This window comes from Bombus pyrosoma, linkage group LG6, assembly GCF_014825855.1.
Source record: "Bombus pyrosoma isolate SC7728 linkage group LG6, ASM1482585v1, whole genome shotgun sequence".
NCBI lineage: Eukaryota > Metazoa > Arthropoda > Insecta > Hymenoptera > Apidae > Bombus > Bombus pyrosoma.
Window position 1 is genome coordinate 1,614,523 of NC_057775.1, and position 12,144 is coordinate 1,626,666.

The window sequence follows — 12,144 nt, forward strand, 5'->3', positions numbered from 1 at the left end:
AGAAAAACACAATGAAAGAACTGTAACACATCCAAACCAGATGGCTGCTGAAGCGAGCAAAACTCTCACAGAAAGAAGACTAAAAAAAGAACACCCTACTGACATCACTAAAGAAATAAAATAGTCGAACTCGAAGATGGTATCCCGCTGGGGGTAGCCATTCACATGTTATTTAGCAATTAAGCTAGAAAAATTTACCAAATGTCCAGCTGGACAAATTGTAAAGTACGAATTAAATAATAATAATAAAAAAAAAAACAAGCAGATTCGTTTTGTGACCACTAATTCAGACACCACTATATTTCAGGAAAAGTATTTGCTTTTATATGTATTCTTGCAATTTTTATGGTTTATCAGTTAATTTAACTCAAACAATTCAGAAATCATCTGTGGATTGAAATAATATTTCGTTCTCTTTATATTATAATGTCTAGCATTAGCTGGATTTCATTTTTTAACGGAGTACCTTATATTAGTGAAACACTTAAAAGTTATCATAATTATAAAGAATTATATAGAAAGATATGTTGACCTTTTATCAGATGTACACAATAATATCGATAATAATAGTACAGTGGCAATGAATAGTGGGAATGATACCGTACAGTGAATCAAGTTATAAATGTACTGAAAAGATCGATAGTTAGTGACTCTGATAATGATATACTTTCTTCCAATGAAAGTGAATAGTCAGAAAATGATTATAATTTTTATGTATATGAAATAAATTAAAATTACGTAATAAAGTTTTAGTTGATAGTGATGACGGATTTAATGCATTTTATTCAAAAAGTATATCAGAATTGTACTAAGATATAGATTATTGTACTAAAATAGACTGAATCAAAAGTGCAGGCAACAAGCAGAAAACAATAAAAAAATGCTGTCCTCAAAGTGTTCACATTGTGCGCTGTACACCAAAGAAATGCACCACTCGAAGGCTAGAGGTACAGACTAAGACTCTAACAAAGACAGACCTTACTCTAAAATGGAAATCCTCTTAATGCGGGGAATCATTTTCTTATAGCCGGCTTTTAGCAGCACACTTGATGACAATCGATTGCATACAAATTAAATAAAACGGTCTCTGTAAAATGACACAACGACAATTGCACAAAAAATGAAGACGAGGAAAGAATAAATAAGCGATAGATGTCTAATTAGCTATCATTTCACGGCTGAATTTATCATTAAAGGAATAGAACCTCGACGAAAACATTTTAAAGAACGCAAAAATCTCGTCTCTTGGATATAATGAATGTGGAAAGACGGATTGTTGGAATAGTTCAAATTATCAACTAACTCGGTAATGATTTAATAAGCCAATCTTCAATCGATTTCCTTCTTGAGCTTTTATTAACTCATGTTCGTCTCCTTCCTGTGATTATGAGCCGAAATAGTGAAAGAAACGCGATAACCGACATGGATTTCTTTGAGCAACCTGCTTTCCGATTGAACAAACGTCTTTTGTCCACCATTGGGGTATGGCCATTTCAGAGGACTCTAGCGAAATTGTCGAGGCAAGGCTTCGTTTTGTTTTTGAATATTACTCTCTTCATAGCTGAGGTAATTCTATAAAAAACGAATTATTTTTTTACAACTATATATAAATAGATTGATGCTACTATAATAAATGTCTGTAATGACACTACACTCGAATAAACAAGATGAAATCGTAAAAAAGACAGTGGCATAAAATTTATATTTAATCAGATATTTAGTGATAATAATACGCAATAGGATATTATCGTCGATTGTATTGCAGTTTTGTCGACTATTCAAAAAATTCTATATAATATGCATTCCATGCCAAATTATCATAAATCGAAACTATCTAATTATGAATTTGTATTGTATACTACTGATAGTAGACATTCATTGTTTATACAACATATAATATTTAGTGTTGAATTGACCAAGTGTGTACAAATTCTTAGTATTTTGTAACAGGATTTACTTCTTTACTTTATGGCTGCAAAAAAGCAGCCTGTTACGGCAACTCGAAGATGCTATCCCGCTGGGGATAGCCATCCACATGTTATTTAGCATGGGTAGAACGCTAATAGAAATATGGCAATCGTGATAGAAATATAAGATTTTCTTAAAATACGATCTTTGGAAGCTAAGACCGAGGTAACACGTATGGAAAAATATTGTTCAGTATGATGACTCTGACAACATATTTCAAAGTATTAAATAATAATTACCAAAAGTTGTTCAGAGTGTTGTTGACCTTGACAATATATTTAGATATCATCGAAATCGGTGAGGCAAACCCTATCCATAAGATATTTCTACAGCACGGTTTCCTCCAAACACTATTACTATCGTATTATTCACTGTAATTGTCAATTGCACTTTCAGAGGTTATCCACAATTAGGAGATTAATATTAGTATCAAACACGTTGTTCGATGGATGAAGGAAAGGGTACGACAAGTTTTAAAATCTATCGATGAGGTTTATGCAGACTGATCGCATAGCGCGTGGTTTAACGAGTTCAGACGAGAATATATTTTGTCTTTCTCCAAAACTTGCAGGTATTCATATAGTTGAAAAGATACTATAGAAAGTACTGGGAAACGAAATGGCGTAGAAAATGCTGGGGCAAAAGTGACTAATTTTTAAGGCACAAAATGATGAAATCCACTTAACTCGGAATTCGTGCTCGCGAAAATGGCAACAGTGTAACGTATACGCTTACTACTAGAGTCAAATGTCTCACGACATCTATGAGCTGCTGTTAGAAGTATAATTATGTGAGAAGATAGAGCGGTTTGGTTATCACGAAAGGACTTCAAATTCGTCATCATAATAAGGAGAAGACGATCGCTGAGAAAGCGAGTCTCGCATTTTTGCTAGACGATTTCATGTCCCTGCTCATTTCCAAAGCTTCGAAGTGAGCAAGCGCACCCGATTGCTGTTCTCACACGTAACTCAATTTTGTTTTTAATAACTAATATCTTGGATTATGTTTATCTGAAATGTAATTACAACGTAATTTTTTTAAATGGCATTTTACTGCCAGAGTTATTAGCAAATTACAATGGAATTATTCACATTCTTACAAACATCGAAGTGTCTTTTTTATTTCATTCGATAATTTTTATTTTTAACGCATCAAACATTTTCTTTTACTTATTCACGTACATATTTCAAGATTTATTAACGATCATTTTCTACATATCGATCGCTATTACCTGATTTTGGGTCGCTCCCCTGTGAATACGTCGAATGTGAGAATGAGGAAGAAGTAAAGCAATTGAGATACAATAAGAGACCTCATAGCATCTATATTTAGACAGACCAGCTTAAGAAAATAGAAATTAATTTATCCGTTGTACTGCAGTGGTTGGATCCGTTTTGACTATTCGGCTATATTTTCCGGAAGTTGTGATTACATTCCATGGTCCTGCCTTTTTAACAAACAACGGTACTATAATGTGGTTTTAATTGTATCCTTTGTTACCTATCATAAGACCGGTCTAGGAATAACCATGTCTATGCGCTTTTGAGGTAAATAGAATACTCTTGTACGCGTATTTATCGGCTTCTACGTATAGAGTATCGTTAAGTATTCTTTAAAATATTAATTCGTACATATTTCGAGTACCCTTGTACTTCTCACTGTGTACAATGATATTGTCTATCATGAGATTACCGTTTATGAAGCGTACTGTGTGTATATCTTGTCGATCTATTTCATACTATTGGTAAAGAAAATCTGTAAATAATTCCACTCTAGTGAATCAAGATTCCCCCGTAAACATGCGTATAAGACCTCTAACGTACCAGGATTATTATTGGACGTCTATATTTCGAAGGAAGTCGGTTCCACATCCTTGTACATCGATGACATGGTTGCTTGATTGCTACGTTCCTGTTGGGTACTTGTAGACGTTGCACCATTGTTGTTGATAACAACGTTGTCAGCGTAGCTTATACGAGGTCGTTTTCTCGGTGTTAATCTTTTGATATCTTTATTCTTTCCTTTAATGGTTTCTGGCGATGTCGCAATCAGTGACGGTTACGTGAGGGGTAATGATGTCCCAGATGTATTCTCGATCAAACGTTTAAAAGGTTCCATTATCGGATGTAAGTCGCATTTTAACGCTATGCCGTATCCATCTTTTCAACTTCCGACACCAAATATTTGTTTACGTATGGTATCGTTAGCCTTGGCTATTTTTTACATAAGAACTTTTCATTTCTTTCCTTGTTTCTCAACGTCGCCGTCGGCAACGTAGGCAGCAATATGCTTGGTCGGATTCCAGTTTAAGTCATTGGTGGATGTTGCGAATTATCGACTAACTAGCAACCGGTCAGGTCAAACCAATCGGTCGATATCGCGTACCTCGAATGACTTAACGTTCATGGTGGATGAAATAACTCGAGTGTTAGCTTTATTAGATACTTTATTTTGTACTAGTTGTAGCACTTGAACGAACTGAGTGAGGAATACTGTAGTGATACGTCTGTAGTGTTTGATGGTTGAAGATGAACCTTTCACTCCTGGTGCAAGAGTGGCTTTTGGTGATGTTCCTATCGTGGAGGAAAGTTCGTGGTTGATGTGTCTCAAGTCTGTTTCTAACTGCTAATATGAGTTTTTCCTGTGTGATCCTAAAGCATCTGGACTGTACAATAGGCCCACGGTTTATGATGGGCCCGCGTCGACTCTTGACGGTCGACCTGCCCGAGGATCGCGTCTGGTTCCTATAAAGCGTCCCGGTAATTACCAGGCTGCCACTCCAAATCCCGAACAGTGGGACTATCGTGTGGATGTGCTCGGCAGTTCCAGATGAGACTCACGTAAGCGGGGGCCTGAAAGTACAAAGTACTCGAGAACTTATCCCAACGGTCTCACACTTTGTATCAGGATCGTGGGTGCGCTACTATCCAAGGCCACGTAGAGAGAGTGTAACCGTACTTAAAGCCTGACACTCCCGGCGACCTTCCCTGCGGTGTACATAGAGGACTCACGTAAGCGGGACGCTTGCCCCGACGGTCCTCCCTGGCTGCGGGAACGTGGGTTCGCCAGCCCTCATAGACTCACATACGCAAGTCCTCCCTGCAGGAGGTCCTTCGGTACATGTTAAAAATACCGTGTCCGGTCAGGATCTGGATAGTAAAATGTACCTCCTGTGCTTCCTGAATATGCAGACATCCGCTGCCAACCTGTTCGTCAAGTTGTCGCTGCGATAGTAAAGCCACTCCTCCTTCCAATTATTCTCCATATGCTCTTCCACAGCCTTGATCCTTTCATAAAAGACCGAGGCTGTGTCTTCTCTGGAACGTGTATCGTATCGTGACGGCAGGTATTCCTTCTTTATCCGATACTTCTCGGCCCGAAGCTCGACTGTATAGTAAATGGTCAAAGTTACCGTAAGCACGCACAGTGCTGCGTGGGACACTGTACGGTAAGCCGTAGATGATCTTATCAACGCAGCCCATTCTTAAGTATGTTTTTTTTCTTCTTTATTTCGACCGCTCTGGCCCATACAGGCGCCGCATAGAGCACCACCGTCTCCCAGATTCCATAATGGATAGAGTTTCTTCGCAGAACCGGTGGGACCGTTAATGTTGGGCAGCAACGATCTCAATGCTCCCATAAGAGCATCAGCCTTACCGCACACCTTTTCCAAATGAACCCTGAACCTTCTGCAGTTATCTATCTGCACCCCAAGGTATCTAATCCCCTGCTTCGTGGTGAGAAGGTGCCCCTCCACGTTCATCTCTATTACCTTGTGGATCCGCTTACCCGTCAGCAGTATCACCTCGGTCTTCTCCTGTGCGATCTTTAATTCTTTGTCGGCACACCACCGCACGATCACGCCCAACGCTGTATTTAATTCATTGTTTGCCTCTTCTTGCTTGGCCACGTCGAGAATGACCGTCAAATCGTGGGCAAAAGCAACGGCATTCATTTTTGGAATTGCCTTCAACTCCTTTAGTGGACCATCGTACATCAGATTTCAGAGCAGCGGTCCAAGTATCGATACCTGAGGAACATCCGCATAAATATTTCGTCTTAACGCTCCTCTTGTCGTCCTTACTATAATCTTTATGTCCTCGAGATAATTCTCGAGGAGTGTCATAAATTTGTTAGGCACCTCTCTAGATTCTGCTTCCTCTAAGATCTTATTCCAGCTGAGAGTGTTGAACGCGTTTATCACATCAATCGCAGCCAACACACAAATCCTATTTTTTCTCTTGGACCAGTCAGCAAGGTTTATTATTCGGCGCAAGGCGTCCACCGTACTCACTCTTCTCCTGATCCCATACTGGTCATCGTGAAATGGGTCCAGTCCCAGGCTTTCCGCGATCAGGTTCTTAAACGTGTGCTCTCAGACTTTACTAAGTGTTGGAAGCACGCTGATCGGTCGGAAAGACGACGTTAACGTGGGATATCTGCCCGGTTTAGGTATGAGCACCACCCTTGCTATCTTCCATTTTGCCGGAATCTTGGCCGTGTCTTTCACGGCATTCAACATTTCCAACACTTTCTCTGCTCTCCTCTCCACCAATGCTTTGACCGCCGTCTCTGGTATACCATCTACACCAACTGTCTTGTTCGGGTTTATCTTCCTACAGGCATCTATCAGGTCTTCCTCTGAGATCCTGTAGTCGTCACCTCCTTCTTCTTCTCCGTTGCGATTCCTCAATGTACCTTGCCTTCTTTCTGTTAGCCTCGTCAGGAACAGTTCGTCAACTATAGATCGGACCCTGTCCAAGTAGAGGTCATCCGTCTGGACTCTGCAGGCCATCCTAGACATGTTCGCCTCCTCCAAGAGTCCCTATCCAGCGTTACACAGAACTCTCTCCAGCATCTTTCCTTATTTGCTTTGATCGCCCTCGTAAGTTTTCTCTTACGAGCCTTGTAAACTTCTCTTATCCATTGGTGGGTATACCTTTTTAAGTTTGGAGGCACACGTGGTTTCCAGAATAGTCTGTAACCATTCCCCATGCGCCTCCTCGTCGCCTGTATTATCAATAAACAATTTCTCATAATTGTCGTCAAAAGTTAAAACAAATTTGTCCATATCGGCGTCCCTCGTCGAATATGTAGCGGTACATGAGTAGAGGACAATTCAAATCATGTTGTTTTGCCTCGGAGTATCAAGATCGTTAGGATACATGTAATGAATAATAAATAAACTCCGGGCAAAACAATGTCGCCGCTACGTGCAACCGTCGAACAAAGACGGATTTGAATTTTCCGGTTCTCCCCCGACCAGTATAAATAAACGGACGCGATCGCGAGCGAATCAGTATATACCGAATATCTACGAATTATCAATATCTACGAGTTATTAGCGAGCAATTATACACTGTCTTAGCGAATACGTCTGCACGAGCGTCTCTCGACATTATTTATATTTATTAATTTATTTAATTCTTTTAAATATATCTGACGGGTTGCAACAGCAAGTTCTCGCTATTCTATATTACAATCCTATACAAGTCCTCTACAAATACTTAAAATTCTCGACGTTACGCCTCGAGTTTTTAATCTTAAAATTATGCAGGACATATCTGTGGTCCGATGCCGACCAGACCTTCGGCAACTTCCTACCTGCATAGTTCATAGCCAATCCCTTTGTTCGTACTAATAATGTCGAAAAAACTTTTCCTTCCGTTTTTACAGAATGTATGATCTTCGTTCATTCTGATCAGGACGATCCCATTCTTCGCGAACACGTTCAGGAGACTGGTTCCCAAGCGGTGGCCTTCGAGTTAAAATCTCCCGCGATCATCCTTGCTGGATAATTCCTCTTGGTCGCCTGAATCAGAGTGTACAACTCCTGGACGTAGCTGATAAACTGTTCCATATTCACATTGGGGGATCAACAACTCCCAATGCAAAATATATTGTCTACGCTGACTCCTACGGTTCCATCTCTAGCCACCAGGGTGGTCTCGTCTGGTTGTTTCCCTTTGAAGAGCGCCACCCACAACGACGCATCGTCGTTGTGCCAGTACGTCTGCTGCCTATAAAGCTCCGATATGAATATAAAACCAGGCATACTGGTACATCAATTCTTGTGCAACCCTGCACCTATTCAAGTTAATTATTAAAATCTTTATCTTCTGCTAGGATTACCTCTTCATACTCTCTTTCACTGTAGGGCACGCCAGGAATCCGGTAATGTGCCTCAGATTATTCAGATTATCAGGCAGATGGCACACCTTGGTTTCTTCGTCCCTGTCCCCACATTTTCTGCACAATTCTTTACCAGGGCTCACTACCGTACACCTGGCCGCATTATGCCCCAGCATGTGGCACCTATAGCAACTCAATATGTTGGGCAGAATCCTCACCGACGCAATCGTTAATCCTGTTTTAATTGTGATCGTCGGTCTGTCCCTGGGAACGGTGCTCGTAGACAGCACAAACATCGCCTGCTGCGTTCCCCACGGCGTCATCCTTAGGGACTTCATTTCTATCCATCTCTCTTTCGTTATGTTTAGTTCAGTGGATATCCTCTATCAATTCTTCCTCTGTGACGATGGGGTCGATATTCCTGATTTCCAGGGTCTCCCTATTCGCCAAGGGAACAATTTCCATCCTTTGACGCATCGCCTTTTTCAGGTTTTCCGCAACCTCCCCAGCCATTACTTCGTTATTTAGTTCAATAAGGATGTGTCCATTCCTCGTCTTCCTGACGCTGGTTGTCTTCTTTAGGGCATTCTTCGCCCCAATTACCTCCCTATAAGACTCTATCCAATTGGTATCCTGCCCCACTTTAACAAGAATAGCCTCGCTTCTTCTCCTTGGAGTTCTTTCTCTTTTCTCCCTGGCTAGGGCGTTTCCCTCGGGCGTTTCCGCTCATATCGTACTTTCAATTCGGCCCCTAAGCCTCCTACGCCTATTAACGAGCGTCGATTCGTCCTGGTTATCTTTGCCACGGGCTTCGGCATAGGTTACCGCCTCCTGCGATCTCGGCTTTTTCATGTGGCACGCGTTCCTTTCCTCCAGTGGTGATATCACCTTTCGCTTCGCCGATTGGTCCGCCTCAGTCTGGTTGGGTACCGATACCTTGCTACGCCTAATTTCCTCATATCCCTTAGGCGTTATGTACGTAGCCACCGTTCTCCTGTCGCGACCTCCAACGTTCGTCTCGGCGTTCGCGTCGATCCACCTTTTGACCCTTTTTATCTCTGTCACGCTCTCCGTGTTCAACTTCTCGAGCATAGGATCACCCTTGCTCAACAGTGTGATCCTTCTCATCATTAACTCTATGTTTATTGTTAGAACTTCCAGACTCCTCATGAGTCTCCTAACGTCGCGAAGACCTGATGACAGACCTCTACCTTCGTCAGCGGAAGAGCCTTCCTCCAATTTTCTGTTTCCTTCTCTTCTGGTTCTCAACGCCCTCTTCTTCACTAAAACCTTCTACATTTCTAGTAGTAGTAGCTAGTATCTGGGGTCAGATAGCTACTCTGGTCGGTTAACTCCGCTTGAGAGTCAACCTCTATTTCGCTGTCTTGTCCTACCTTTCCCTTTAGTAACTCCTTGGCACTCTCCTTGTCGATCGGAATCAACGATGCTTCTTTGAGTATCTCTGTGTCGCTATCGATCGCATGATCCCCGATCACTCTTACCGAGCGAGAGGCGGTCTTGGGACCGACCGTCTTTTCCTCGTTCCTTGCCCAGTCGTGTGATGACCGTAGGAGCGAGCCTGTGGAGGCACCACTCGCCGAACCGACGGATCCTGAGGGCTCCGAACCCCCCTGAGCCGTACTTTTATTCCTGCGTGTCGATCTATTCATATTTATATATAATTTTAGAATAGTCCAGGCACGTAGCCAAGTTCCTCGTAATGCAGTTATTCCTTTATCATGTCCAGTTACGTTGTCAAGGTTGTCATATTGTCGTTATTTCATTTACATTGTCCGTATAATCTGCCCAGGGTCGTATATCTTTTGGTAATCCGTTGTAAGAATTCATAACTATTTATTACTTCTAATTTAACTGCCATGTGCTATACACACTGTTTATCCTCCAATAACTCCTTTAACCTCCCTTTTATTGGCGTTGATGTACCATCATATGCGTGTGCATTCCTTAATATTACCAGCTCGCTTATCACTTCATCATGTATACAATTGCATGAAACTAACATAATTATTTACATCTCTATTATTTAACTGTCATCTTCATCTTGAAGTCAATATTAAATGTTGTTATGATACCAATTAATATTAACTTCTGTACTTATACTTGCACTTATACTTATACTTATACTTACTTAAATATATTTCTATTACATATTCATCCAGGCGTTCTATCAGATAAGCTCAACATATAACACGGTTCCCAATTTTACATAAAAACGATAAACTTTATTTCCGCGACAGAGACGGTGAGGATGCGACTTCAGACTGTTCGTACGAATTAGAAGCGACGAATAAACTTCGGAGGAAAAAGATAATAAACAGTGTTCTGCATCATTTGCGAGAAAATAATAGCACCATGAAAAGCGAAATTCTCAGTTTGTACAAAGTTCATGAAATCTACAATACCGATTCGTACAATAATGATAAACTCGGTCACACGATACGCGAATTTTCACAGAGGGTACCTCCATCGTATAATATACCAAAAACGCCACTGCGTATTATTTACCTGCCGATCGGTAAGGGAAGTAAATATTTAATTGCCCGAATCTATTCTGGATCAGAGTGCACAAGCGATAGACTTTTGTGGAGAAGAGGTAACGGTGCGAATTCACGTACATCGACGTGGAATACCGACCGCTTACGATTGATAGGAGGAAAAATAGTATGATTGTCTATAGAAACAACAACAATAACACCAACAGCAAACGAACGTAGATATCTACTTCATCAATTGCCTGTAAATCTCTCGAATCCCGATCAAGATAAAGAAAAAGAGGAAAGCAACAAAATTGAACGTGCGAAATGTGCAATTCCAATAGTCTCGGACTAACTATAATCCAGCGATACAGAAGAACGACAATGTACAACGGATGATATTTTGAGGAGCGTCTCGACCGTCGACTATCGTATAACGAAAATAGAAATACACACGTATAATCCGCAGGCTAACACTACGTTGGAGAATAACAATGAAATAAGAGTGACTATACAACAGCAGGATCTTTATGTACTACCATATAGGAGTTCTCTGTGCGTCGAGAGAAAACTAAGCTTATCGGAAGAGAAACTGAAAAATGACGCTGAAGATGCAATTCTGTATATCAATTACATCGCATTTGTATTCCACTAAATTCGTTACGAATTGGACGACATTGAGATTGTCACAAAGGTCTCGGAATACAGCGACAGGATAATCATATGACATTCTGTATCGTTATTCTGTCAGTTTATATAATAAATTTTGCAATAACTATCATAATTGAAGTACCAATCTCTCACCTTACGTGTGGAACGTGAAATAATCTCGAATCAACGCGACAAGATCGATCGTTCGGGAAATCTTGGCTATAACGACCACGTTGAAAAACTACTTGAGTTTATCCAGAGACAGAAATAAGGTGCTGGAGGACCTTATTATGGAGGACTCTTCATTATGCAGTTACATGCGGATTGCACTTGCCCTGGCGAAATCAGCGAGACGTTCAACAACACCTCCTGGGACGAAGTGTTCAACGATACTTCCTGGACCGAGGTAGTCACCAACCGTTCCAGAATCGATGCGTTTCACGACACGTTCTGGGTCGTGAACTCCAGTATGAAATTTCGTGGCTACAACAAGGACGACGACCATCCGCATCACGAGGTAGACGCCGAGCCCTCAACTCTACGGATCTTCGGTCGTATCATCAACGTCGCCCTGTCGACGACGTCATCATACGAACGGCCACAGTTCATACGGCAACGAACAGATTAGGCCAAGATGCCTAGCAGTTCCTCCCATTGCCGATCCAACCCCATCCAACGGAACACGGGCAAGTTATAATCTACAAGGAGATGGATAGAAAATTTAATTATTTATACCTTTGCAGAGTTTGATCCGGACAATCACGGATAGCGAAGGCGATGGATAACACACCCATCTAATCCACACACATGATTTGATCGGTGCCCTCTCAACGGGGGGAGGATGTTACGTCGCGCGGGACATCTGCACGCCAGCCCTCGCTACCTGGCAACCAACAGC